This window comes from Lepidothrix coronata, unplaced genomic scaffold (assembly GCF_001604755.1).
Source record: "Lepidothrix coronata isolate B3197 unplaced genomic scaffold, Lepidothrix_coronata-1.0 Scaffold19, whole genome shotgun sequence".
NCBI lineage: Eukaryota > Metazoa > Chordata > Aves > Passeriformes > Pipridae > Lepidothrix > Lepidothrix coronata.
This window is the reverse complement of record NW_016690199.1, coordinates 1-13,447: the sequence shown is the minus strand read 5'-3', so window position 1 is coordinate 13,447 and position 13,447 is coordinate 1.

The window sequence follows — 13,447 nt, the reverse complement described above, 5'->3', positions numbered from 1 at the left end:
TATTCAGAGAGGAATCTTCTTATTTGTTACTGTCTTGAAAAAAATGCACTTTAGCTGAGCAGAGACTGTGTCCCGAGGAATGAAACTTCTGACGCAACCCATAGTCAAAGATGAATTTAGAATACAACTGTTAACTCAGCCTTAACTTTATGCTGACAAGTGCCTACAAATACACACCATTGCCAGAAGTAGATGCATCACTTTCTTGGCATTTCCATGGCCTGAACACTGAATTAGCTCCTGGGTAGTTGACTTGATAGATGGGATTCATTGCACAAGCTGGAGAACTGTGGCCAAGGAACACTTTTGCAATTATCACTTTCCCTAAGGGAGGGAGAAAAGACACTTAGTGTCTTTAATTGTAGCATGGGGGTGCAGAGAGGATAATACAATTGTGATGCTTAATGTAGTAAAAAACAGGCTACTTCTTGGTCTGGCAAATGAATGCTCTAATATGTACGTAATACATATTAATAAAAATAGTATTTTATATGTGTTATGATTCTGGTTTTATTGGGTTTTTTAATGAAACAAATTAGAAAAAAATTACACTATGAGATCTGACATTTGTAGGTGGCTAATATTTAAAATAATCGAAATCAAGAATGGAAGTAATTTCATAAAGAGTGGAACCTGTGAGGCCAGGTATTGTTTGGATTTGTGTCATAAACACTTCATTACCTTAAAAGCTTCCATACTTTTTTTTCAAAAAGCAACTGGTGTCACGAAAAGATCGGGCATATCTAGTTATTTCTCTCTCTTCAAACTCTTGTCTGGGAATTACTCCCAGCAGCCAAAATCCTTTGTGGAAATTCCTAATACTCTGAAATGCCACTGGGACAGATTTCAGCAATATTTCAGAGCTCCTTTCAAGGCTGCATGTGCCACCTCATGGCCATCTACAGTATCTACAAACTGTCCTTTCTGTAACAGCAATTATTCAGGCCATACAGCACATATTTTACAAGATCTCTCCAAACTTTGAATTACCATGCTTGAACAACTTCTTAGGACCCCTGCTGGTTTTGCCTTCTGTCTTAGCTTACTATTTCAGAAACTCTGTTTGGGGACATGCACATAGACTGAGACTATTACAGAGAAGAGAAGGTTTTTTTATGCCAGACTACTGCAAAGATTAAAGCAAGGGCCAGGTGTCTTTATTTGACTGAGACCATCCCTTAAAAATGTAAACAAATTTAAGCAGCATGAAAATATAACTATGAAGTATGATAAGGTGTGGCAGGCAGGGAAAGCAAAGAACGATGAATAAGAAAATAATTTATGGTGTTATCATTCCAACAAAATGAGAGATACATACAAGAAAATCAGCCTGTTAGCTCTGTGTGTTCATACAGCATTTAACATCAGATAAAGGGACCTCAGGGGGGCTTTGCAAACTGGCATATCAGAGAATCATAGAATGGCCTGAATTGGAAGGGACCCTAAAGATCTTCCAGTTTCAACTCCCTGCCGTGGGCAGGGACACCTTCCACCAGACCAGGTTGCTCAAAGCCCCATCTAGCCTGGCCTTGAACACTTCCAGGGATGGAGAATCCACAGCTTCTCTGGGCAACCTGTGCCAAGGCATAGTCAAGAATTTCTTCCTGATATCTAATCTAAACCTACTCTCTTTCAGTCTGAAGCCATTCCTCCTCATCCTATCACTCCAGCCTCTCATAAATAGTCTCTCTCCATCTTTCCTGTCGGCTCCCTTCAGGTATTGGAAGGCCACAGTTAGGTCACCCCAAAGCTTCTTTTCTCCAGACTGAACAAGCCCAATTTCCTTATAGGAGAGGTGTTATATAAGCAGTAATAAAGTAAACCATGACAGTAGATGCTGCATTTGAAAATACATGCTTGCAAACCAAAAATCCGATAGCGGAGCAAAAAGAGAAAGGCAGACATGCGAAAGGTTGGAAAGAAGAAAAGGAGATCAATGGAGACTAGAGAAGAGTTGTCCTAATTGATTTTCCTACTTGCTGTGCCAGAATAATCCTACATTTAGGGCCAAGCATCTGGAAATACCAGAGAAAAATAGACTAAGATTAAATTTAAGATTAAGGACAAAGGAGGCAGTGATTTAGAGTTTAGGACAAGGTTTGCAAGCCAGGACTAGAGTGTTCCATGACTGGAACTGAGACTGCAAGAACTGAAAACCCATGCTGTGCTCTGTGTAGCACTGGTAGGAAGAACACAATATTAGCAAAATGACATTGTGTTCAAACAACTGCAAATGAAAATTATAAAATAAATGGCTGAAGAAACCACCGAGCAAATCTGTTCCACAGGCAGTAAATGCAGAGGCTGCAGGTGTTACTGTGGAGACCTCCAAACTAGTCTTGCACCAGTTCTCACAAACTCTAGTGAGAAAGGAATGTGAAGAGAAAATTTGCAACAATAAGAGAAAGGGCAAGGAAAGGACAAGAAGATAATGAGAAAAACTGTAAAGCGTTAATCGTGCCTTTGCCACAGATTGCATAAAGATGTGAAGAACGAAGAAGAGGTAACACCAAGAAATATAATGAGAACAGAGGAAGAAAACATCAGAAAGATGACTCGAAAAATGATGAGAGAAAGAGAAAAAGGGGAGCAGCAATTTTCTGCCAACAGTGTTCTGCGTTATCCTTTACTAAACAACAGCATTCTTCTGTCCATGATGCAGCATAACACACGTACTTCCAGACCCTGGAAACTATCCACCAGCATTTGAGGTAGCTGCTTTTCCTTAACTGGCAATTCAGGGTCGCATACACAAGAGAGAAATTCCATCTTTTCTTATTAATAACCTACAAACAGAAGAAATAGGGAAAGACTCCAGGTATTCATTATGCTGTTACAAGAGCAGGCAAAAGACAAGAATAGACATTCTGACCATTTAGAGTTTGCACATAGAGCAACATTTACTAAGGACAACAGACACTAGGATTGACACAAATTCCATAATACTGATTTTCAGAGTCACCATGAGATCACTTGTAAGACCTTTCCCCCCCCCCTTGCCTCTTTATAATCAGTAAGAGTAGTCTCTATGTTTGGTATTACAAAAAAAAACATCCCCAAAACCCAACCAAGTTATTCACCTCTGTAGTCACAAGTCTTGTCTTTGCTGAAGATCCCAACCAGGGAAGTAGCAATAATATAAAAAGAAAGAGAATAGTACAATAAATGTTGACAGCAGATCCCAAACCACATACAAATACCACAACACTGTTGATGGCTTATTTTCTTCTTAAAATTCTTTTTCATAAGGTTGATATTTCTGATGATTTACAACACTGCAGTTTGAGCATCTGCATGTTAGTGTGATGATCTGGTTAATTATTGCTGAACTTGTCTGCTAAAATAAAAGGAAGACCATGAGATTTCAACTTAACAATGTGGGCCTGATAGTTGCTTCTCAGGAAAGACACATAAATTCCTGTCACCAACTGGAATGGGGTCTAATAGAAGAGTCATAACATCCTAGAGTGGTTTGGGTTGGAAGGAACCTTAAAGACCATCTAGTTCCAACTCCCCTGCCATGGGGAGGAACACCTTCCCCAAGACCAGGTTAAAGCCCCATCCAGCCTGGCCTTGAACACTTCCAGGGATGGAGCATCCACAGCTTCTCTAGGCAGCCTATGCCAGGGCCTCACCACCACAAATGCACAATTAAACAAAAAGAAAACCCCTCAAATGATTCCCCAGCCTGTTATGCCATTAACTGAAACACTGCATCTCAGAATGGGCACACTCTGAATCCCAGGAAATTTGTTTTGATCTTGGCAGCTAAAATGTTCTGAGCTCAGAGGGCACCTGCTATCCCTCAGGGAGAAAAGGTTTTGCTTGCAAGATTGAAAAGGTCTTCTAGCTCCCTTCAGGCTCTTGGCTTACATATAAAATAAACTTTCACATACTTAGAGTAAATGCACTTGAAAAGATGGAAAGCACTGCATTAACTGTACTAAAATTGTGAAAATACCATCACAAATATCAAGGATGCAAAGAAAGGGATTCATCAGTTCTGTCTCAGAGCTACAAGTTGGCAGCTGGGTGTCCTAAGACCATTGCTCCACTGGGGACACAGCTCTACAAGCTGCTCAGGGCAGATGTTCCCCAGTGCTTACGACAGAGATCTTGGCTCGGTCACGGGTCTCAAACTGGTTCTTGTAAGGCAGCGAAGTAAATAAGTGCAGTAATGAAAATTTCAAAGTTGAGACTTACCCAGAAAATCTTGGGACTTACCTGCATGGATACAAATCCACCTTGTGACTGTCCTGACATGCATGTGCTCTCCTGTGATGCAATGAGACACAGATGCAGGTGTGTCTGGGTGGGATTTGATTTGTCTCTGAAGTCCAAGAGCCAGTCACAGAAACACCAAGTACAGGGACTTTGGGGAGCTTCAAACCGCCTCTATCTGGGTAAAATTTCTTAACAATCCTCAATTATTTGATGCTTTGCAAAATGTTTCTGTTCTTGTAAGTCCAGAGTTAACCAGGACAATGCTACATTAAATATCTTCTACAATTTAGGCACTTCACTACACTGAAAACTTCTTCTTACAGAAATTTTTGAAACTTCTCCTTAAATTTCAGCCTCAGAATTTGATTGGACACTCTAAATATGCATTTATTTCCATTCCCATGATACTGTATGTTCTGAAGTCCCAAGTACAGAATGGTTACTCGGTGCAGAAATGCAGTTAACAGTATTTTTCCTTGTTTTGCACTGACGTTTTTCAGTTCTTTCTACATGATCTTCTTCTCTTTCCTATTTAGAAGAATCACAAGAGGTACCTCTAGCCTGTTTCATTTCATTATTACTTTGCTCTCACAAGCAGAGACAAATAAATTTACCTTTTATTATTCAAGGGCTGCATTCAAAGTGAAGCACCAAATATCAATATCCAATCATACACGATTCACTGTGTTCCTTTTGTCTCTTTGCACTGTCATATTTTAAATCTGTTTAAATCCTTCTAAAGCAATCATAGTTTGCAAGCACCTACAACAGTATCTATAGTCAGACTTGAGAAAGAGGAGACAGTCCATACAAACCTGGGGGAAGAGCTCACCTATTCTCTGTGGTACACAAGTCAAATAGCTTGAAAATACTTAGCCATTTTCTCTATGTCTGACTATGAAGACAATAAACTCTCATATTCCATCTGGTGCTACAAGATTCCTTAAAGATTATGGGGTAATCAATCACCTTAAAATGAGAACCATCCTAGAAATGAGGTAGGTTCCCCAGTTTTTCAGTCAATGGGAAGTTTTCTTAAAAAAGAATAATATATAACAGCCAAAATCAGTACTACAACTATTAAAACTATTGTTCTATCTCTCTCAAAAAGAAAAGATTCTGTGCTAAGATTGCTCATCCAAAAACCTTTGGTTTGGCTTTCATCCCTACAGGAGTGATTTATTAATTTCTCCTTGCCAGAACAAAAAGATCCTTGGCTTGAGAAAGTGGCATTAGAAGTAAAGAGAATTCTATTTATAAACAACCTCAAATGCAAACTGTAAGCACAGGAGTACTTGCAGCTCTAACAAACATCTCTGAACACAGAGAAAAGGCTTACCTGAGGTGGACAAGCTTGGAGTATTCAAGCAGAAAACAGTCCTTGAAATACTGCCAGTCTAAATTTGAATCTCCCCTCAACTGAGCGTCAAGGTTATTCATACAAAGGTTATGTAAGTGCCTTCTAATGCTTCTTTGCAAGTAAAGATGTGTAGGAACGTAGAATAATCACATTGCCGTTGCTATAAAGCAATTGGACAGCTTGCTTATTCTTTTACCCTCCTTTTTGAAGATCAAGACCTTCATATATAGGTAAAATAAAATAAAGGCAGCAAAAAAATTGGTCTTTATGGGCTCAAAACTTCAGCCCAGTACACCACCAAGAGAAGGAGAGGAGAGGGAGTGTTTTCTTTCTTGTCAGCTGTCTTCAAGTGGAGCACTGATACTTCAAAATACTCCAGATCTTTGTAATAAATCTGTTTTGTTAAAAGCTATCAACTTGGAATCATAAGAAACAGGTAATTGAAGTACCTTTAAAAGTTTACCATGGATTGTTTGATAAACCTTCATCAAAGGGAATGTTTTCCACTGTTTCCAATTACATTAACAAGAATTGTACTACCAAACTAAAACGTTTCCTAATTTCCACTTGGAAATATTTTAAAATTCTGCCTGGAACAACGACAACAAAAAGGGCAAATTGACATAATTTTGATTTTTTTGTAAATAATGAATTTAGAGAGATGAATGATTACAGAAAGGTTTGTTTGTTTGGGGTCTTTTTGGGATTTATTTTTTATAAATCTGAAGGTGATAGATGATGCCAGACTACAAATGTGGTGACAGTGATCCTAATACATGGATATACTGATCCTATATTGATCCATAACACCAAGCTTCATTCTGATGCATGAGCTTCAGGGCTATGCTGGCATCCAACACTAGGTCTGTGGCATCACTGACATCCTCCACGTGCCCTTTCAGGAAGGATTCTCTGTGTGTAGACTTTGTACTGACCACTGATTTTAGATGAATTTGACTCATGAATTCCTAAGAGAGAATTGAGAATGACAAGAAAAAGAGGTCATTAGGATCACACTGGAATTACAAGCAACTCTCCCACTCCAAAAAGCAAACAAACAAAAACCCCCAGCTCTTTACTGGATCTCTACTGTTTAAAGGCCCAGAAAACTTTTCCAGGTGTGGGTCCAATGTAACTATTTATCCCAGCTATTTTTGTTCAATCGTTTTCCTGTTTTCTGACATCATAAGTAATGGGTATGGCAGCATCTAGGAGCCTGCTTAGAAACTGGCTTGGATCCACACAAGATCAGACCACATAACATCTGCCACTTTATTGATATTTGCAATATTCCTAGTTTGGACCTTATGAAAACCAAATGCAAGACAGGCTTGAAGTCCTGTCATTGATATCCCAACCACAAGGCACTATCACACCCAACTCTGGGGAGACTTTGGAGCTCCCTTCAGTACCTAAAGGGCTCCAAGAGAGCTGGAGATGGACTTTGGACAAGGACCTGAAGTGACAGGATGAGGGGGAATGGCTTCAAACTGAAGGAGGGCAGGGTTAGATTGGCTATTAGGAAGAAATTCTTGACTGTGAGGGTAATAAGGCCCTGGCACAGGTTTCCCAGAGAAGCTGTGGCTAACCCATCCTTGGAAGTGTTCAAGGCCAGGTTGGATGGGGCTTGGAGAACCTGGTCTAGTGGAAGATGTCCCTGCCCTTGGCAGGGGCCTTGGAACTGGCAATCAATTTCTGTCTTAATAAAATTGCAATTGTAGATTCTAATTGACATTAGCAGAGAGTAAGGACATGCATTTTGTTGTTGCTTAGTGACACATTTTAGGGACCCAGGTTTCCATTCCTAGTTCCTTGCTGCCTTCTTTTTATCTAGAACAGAGTTCCCTCTCTGCTTTTTTCTGAGTCTGGAGTTGTTGTGATGGGTTCTAAGCAGACACTGTTTTATGCTGAAGTAACAGACCAGATTAGAACCAGGGGAGGAGGTGGCCAGCTTGAGGAAGGAGAGCTGATTGACGCTGTAGAAATACCTTTAGAAGACTCTGTGAAGTTTGCTTATGATGAGACTTTCCCGAAGACCATGGGTGTCATCTTCAGCTTCATGTGGTTCCAAAAAACCCCAGCACCCCAACTACCAGAAAGGTAAAGCACCGGGATTTTAAGAAAAGCTTTTCTGCTGGTTCTGTGGGTACAGAGAGATGCAAATCTGCCTGCCTTGATTAACTCAACTTCTCACAGACCATATCTTTCTTGAAATAAATTTGGAAGTAAAATCTGAATTAGAATCCTGGCCCAATTTCCATTATTAGCAAAACACTTACTGGCATCACTGGGGCCAGGATTTGCCTTTGAGAGGCAAATGTTGATTCTTGTGCAAAGGTTAAGTAAATGTGTCAGTTCTCCTCTTTCATGGCACTATTTTGAAGAGCTGCTCAGGCCCTCAGTGCACCTGCCACGTGAGCTTGTCACTGTGAACTGTACATACTGGCAACTGTGTATTCACTGCAGTTTTTGATATTTTTTGGAGGGAAACAGCAAACTGTAATAGTAATAGATGCCCTGACTATGTTCCTCAGCTCAGCACAGCTTCCAGGGAGCAGCTCTCTGTGGAGTGTAGCTCCTGTGCAGAGGAGGTGTTTGCCTTTCTGAACATGTAAACCTTTATTTCATAAGCAAACGTGTCTGTAAATCCTTCTGCTAATGTGTTAACAACAGAGCAGCTGTAAGATGATGTGCTTCTGTTTGTTCCCACTACAATGCTGGGCAGCAGTGATGGTGATAGAGGAGTCAAGTGTGGGGGCTTCCACATGCTCCTTTGTTTGCTTTATGGGTAATACATGATTAATTAGATCAAATACATGATTAATTAGATCAAACTTTGTCCTCTAGAGTGGAATTATAGAGGCCAAATTCTTTTAATTTAACTCTGAGGTGTCAAATACATGATTTCTCTGAGGTTTTCTGTGATCTCAGATTCCTTATCACTTACAAGGGAAGAATGGGACTTACTCCTCAGATAACACTTGGAATCTAATGACTGGAAGTGCTTTACTGTGATTTTATCATGACTTGTGCAGTTTACATGGAAGCCTGTGCAACCTGTACAGGTGTACTGAGCAAAACAGCTTGACTTAATAAAGTGGCCTAATTAGAAGATGTATTACTTGTTCTATCAGCGTAGTTTAGATGTGGACTATTTGCCATGTGAAGCTGTTATGAGCATGAATGAAAGAGAATCAAATCTGGCAATTTAATTATCCACGGGTTTATGTTATTCACTGACTTAGTCAACATGCCTATATTATATCTGCCTCCAGGAGTACTGAGGTGCTAAGTCTGTTCAGAAGATAAATACTGCAAATATGCAAACTTGAACTTAGCAGCTGGACTAAACGCAGCACAGGTGCCTGCTGGTGTCCAGTGGCTGATTTTATACCACTGCATATCTAAATAGGTGTATAAATGAATCATGCTTTTTAAAAAAATCGCTTTTATAACTGCAACATGCTGCTTCTCCTACTGAAAGGGAGGAAAGTTCCTTGGAAAGCCACTGGAGAAGGAACAGCCTTCGTCTGTGAAGTCAGACACATTTTGTGAAAGTTCTGACACAGCTGTGTTGAGCTGGGCTCGGTCTGTGGTGAGTCAAGGGCTGAGTTATTGTGAGAAGCAAGTAACTTCTGTCTGTCTGATGTATTTACATTGGAAGGTGCTTTAAGGTGGGCTCTCCAATGCTCTGTCTAGTACAGTGTGTCCTGATTGCTGCTGAGGCCTTTATGTACTACTACAGCCAAGATCACATTCAAGGTTTGTGCTTAGTCGTGGAAGTGCCTCAGAAACCCCCATTTGCTGGAGTGAGCAACCTCTCCCTCTGACACTTTCGTCCAATATTTATGCAATATCTGTTAAGAGCAGGGAGGGGTTTGCAACGGCTCCCAGGGCAAAACAATGGAGCAGTGTAAGGTCAGTGTCAGGTGTGTATGAAAATTGCAAAGCCTCTTGCTGGCCCTCTAAAGCAGCCTCGACCCTTTGCATCCCTGACCAGCTGATTTTGTGGGGGTGTAGACTGTCCCATCTGCAGCAGCAGCATCACACCAAGCAGCTTCTGGGCAGCACTCAGCTGGAGCAATGTGCAGGAGACAGCAAAGGCAGGCACCAGCTTTGTACCCAATGTTCTTATTTGCTGCATCTTCCCGATCATGCTGCCAGCTTCATCTTTCCAAATGGCTTTCTTTTACCTCTAATGTCTTTGTTCAGGGTGTTTGCTTCCTTCTGGTTTTATTTCCTTTTATTGCTCTTCCATGCAATCTCATCCCAGCCTCTCAGAGGAGCACAGGCAAAATCACACCAATACATCACAATAATCAGATCTGATTCCCGGGGCTCTCTCGTAGCCAAGGCACTGAGTGAAGGGTAATGGGCTTATTGATCACAGCAGAGCAACAGCTCTCTCTAGCACAGATTTGGCTCCTACATGGACTCTAATATGTAGATTTGTTTTTTCTCACTGGCAAAAGCAATGTGTAAGTATTCTGCAATTGATGATACAAGTCTGTTTGAGTTTGATTAAAGTGGAAACTATAAGGTTGAACTGAAGTTCTTGCCTTCTAAAGCCGCATGACTGATCCTAATGCCCTGTCCTTTTTCTGTCAATCAAGGCTGATTGGCAAAGCTTTTTAATTCAAGTTGCTAAGCAGGATGATCAGCATTTACTTAGCTAGTGTTGATTTCCACTTGACCAGGATGCTCTGAAGTAAGATATGATCTTAAAGGGCAAACCCTCTTATAAGGGATAAAGAAACTGAGACCTCCTTGATCCTCCTTGTTACCTCCTCAATCCTAACAATCAACCTGAGCAGCTTTTGGATTGGGTCAGGGGGTTCCACAGCAGCTGGGCAGACACCCAGAGAGGAGTGTGGCTCTGAGGGAAGTGGGAAGAGCTCTCAGGGCTGGTTTTGCCTCACTGGCTTCATAAAACCCATCCAGAACATGCACACAGCAGGGTAGAATTAACACAGAGAGTTTACTCATGATACAAAAACGAGGAACTTTTTTTCCTTGGGTACTATATTTAGATCTCTTATGTGGAATAAAAATTTGTTTGGTTTTTTTTTCAAGAAAAATAGAGATTGCTGAGCCCCTGGGAGCAGGCAGGTCTGGGAGGGGAATATGGAGCAAGCAGGACCACTCTTAATGTTTCATGGTGCTCAGGACCCACCTCTAACCAAGATTCCCACAGCCCCTAGTGCTTGGGAAGAGCCCACAAGGCTGCCAGGGCAGTAATCTGGTGCCTTGTGCAACATGCCTGACTGCTACAGCCTTCCTCCAGCTGCAAGTATCCATCCTATTCCTTGTTCAAAACAAAAGCTAAGTACTTGTCTACAGGACAGCAATCAAAAGCAGCTTGGGCCATTTGACACCCCTTCTCATTCTGACAGCAAAGCAGCACAAGCTCTGCTGTGTGACACCAGGCTGAGCCATTGGGATGAGACAGGGGAGTTAACAGGAGCCATCTGTGCAGGTTGGGAACTATTTCCTTCCCTTTAACAAGTTTTGGGCCAGCTGGATCACGAGGAAGTGTGCCTGCCCCTTTGTGCCACCCGAAGATGTTAGATCTCTTGAAACAGCATCCAATATGGAGCTGTTATCCGATATGGAGCAACTCAACAGCATTCCAGGTCATCAGACTGATGCAATGCTCAGCCCACTCACCAGCCATTTGTGTACAGATCATGGATGCTCTAGATCAAATGAATTCTTCTAAAATTTCTGTAATTTCCAGCATTTGTGTACATAAGTCCAACAAGTGAAAAACAGTCAGTGAAAAACCAGGATTTCAGGAACTGTATTGCAGCACAAAGGCTGGGATCCCATTTTCCTCCTTGATTCATCCATATACGCTCTGCCATGGGATCTGTGTTTGAGCACTGAGTTATTGAAAGTGCTTGCTCACCTCCTCCTTTCCAAATGACACCATTCAGCTGTTGCTGTTTAGTGTGCCAGTGTATTCACATACAACAAAGATTGTGCATCCCAGCTTATAATACGCTGTCTTAGCTTACAATAGTTTGGCATTACCATTTAAAGAAATGCAAAAGCCAAACAATAACAGTATTAGACTATACTTCTAAGCCTGTGTGTACACTGATATTCCTGTTAGGCTACAAGACACATTATTAAGCACAGAAAGACTATTGCACTAATGCCCCTTATAAAACCAGCCTGAGTTTGAGCACTCAGAAAGCTGCTTATCTGTTCCTTTGGAGTAAGAAGACTCAATGCCTTTCAATCATTAAAGGGGCTGAAATACGTCCCGGTCTAAACTTGCAAGTCAGAGAAGCCACAGACCTCTCCAAGACCTCTGAGAGAAGTAAAGCCCTTTAAAGCCCAGCTGAGCTTTCCAGAAAGAGCATTCGACTCCAGGAGAGATGCCTCATTTGTTTGTTTTCAACCAAGCTTATTTTCAAGCAATTTGAATTAATTCCCTTTATGACTTTGGGCTTTCCAGAGCTTCAAGGAAAGTCCCAGCCTGAAGAACTGTGTCATCTCAGGCTATAACAGATGGATGTGCAGGGAGAGGCTCAGCACCCAGCCCTGCGCGTGCAGATTGGTCCGAATTCCTCCCAGCATCAAGCCACCGTTTGGTGGCCTTTTATAAGGGACATTGTTCTCACCTGAAAATTTGGACACTGGCAGGCTCAATCTGCTTATTTAGCCCAACCTAATGCAGCCCTGTACTCTTAGAGGTCCCTGCATCAAAGGTAATATTTTCACTGACAAGCTGCAAAAGCTTTGTAAATCAAGAATGTGTATGTGGAACAACAGCCCTGGGTAACAACCACGGTCCTGAAGGTTGAGGGACAACAGGAAAATACAGCAGACCTCAGGGATACAGGATATATTTGCTATTTGCAGATTTATGTGTCTGTCCTGGTGTGCGGTTTTTGTCATGGTTCTAATGAACAATGAAGAAAGCTATGAAGCTGAGCAGGAATGTGCCTAGTGAAACCCTGGCCTACAGAAGTCAATCCAAGAGTTTTTGTAGGGCCAGGATTTGACTCTCTGCCAGATAGCCTGTGTCTGTAGTTCTGCATAAGGAGAGTGGCAGTGGCTGGATGTAACTGCTGTGCCCAAACATCTGCTGGACCTTCTCTGCAAGTGGCATGGGCTTTCTACAAGCTGTACCTACTCAAAAAGTTTTCCAAAGGCTTGGAAAAATGAAGGTATCACTTAAGCAGCATCCTCTCCCAGAGACTGAACAACAGTTTGGAGCATACCATGCATGCTGACAAAGGACTATGAGAATTTGTAATCAGTGCTGTAGACATGATTTAATACCCTTTAATATGTATCTCACTATCACATCACAATGCCCTGAATTGAGGAGCGCAAAGAACCGTATTTTCATGCAGACAGCCTGCATCTCAAGTAACTAACACTACTGCAAGAGAACTGCCCTTTCAAACAAATAGTTAGCTAATCTGCATCCTCAGGTAACCCAGGGTCATCTCAGAGTATCAGTTGTGTATGTGGAACCACGGGTGTAGGGTGGCAAGTAGCTGTCCCCTTCTTCATCTAAGACTCCACCATCTTGCCTTGGGCAGCACAGTGGTGTCATCCTCTGTTGGGACTTGATCTGTCTCTGCTATAACCCCACTCCATTTCCCCACAGCAACTGTGGCTTTGGTGCTTTGCTTTTAGCACATACCAACACAACCCCACTGGGTATTAAATCCTACGTCAGGTCTGAAATTTTAAAAATATGTATCAGTGTGCACCCTTTCTGAGAGTCTGTTTGCACCAGCAAAGCCCCTGGTGTTGTACTAGAATTTGAGCCAACTAATGCTTGCCCGAGTGGCAAAAGTGAATATCAGAGGTGCAAACATTGCCTGCAGGAGTCCAGCTGAG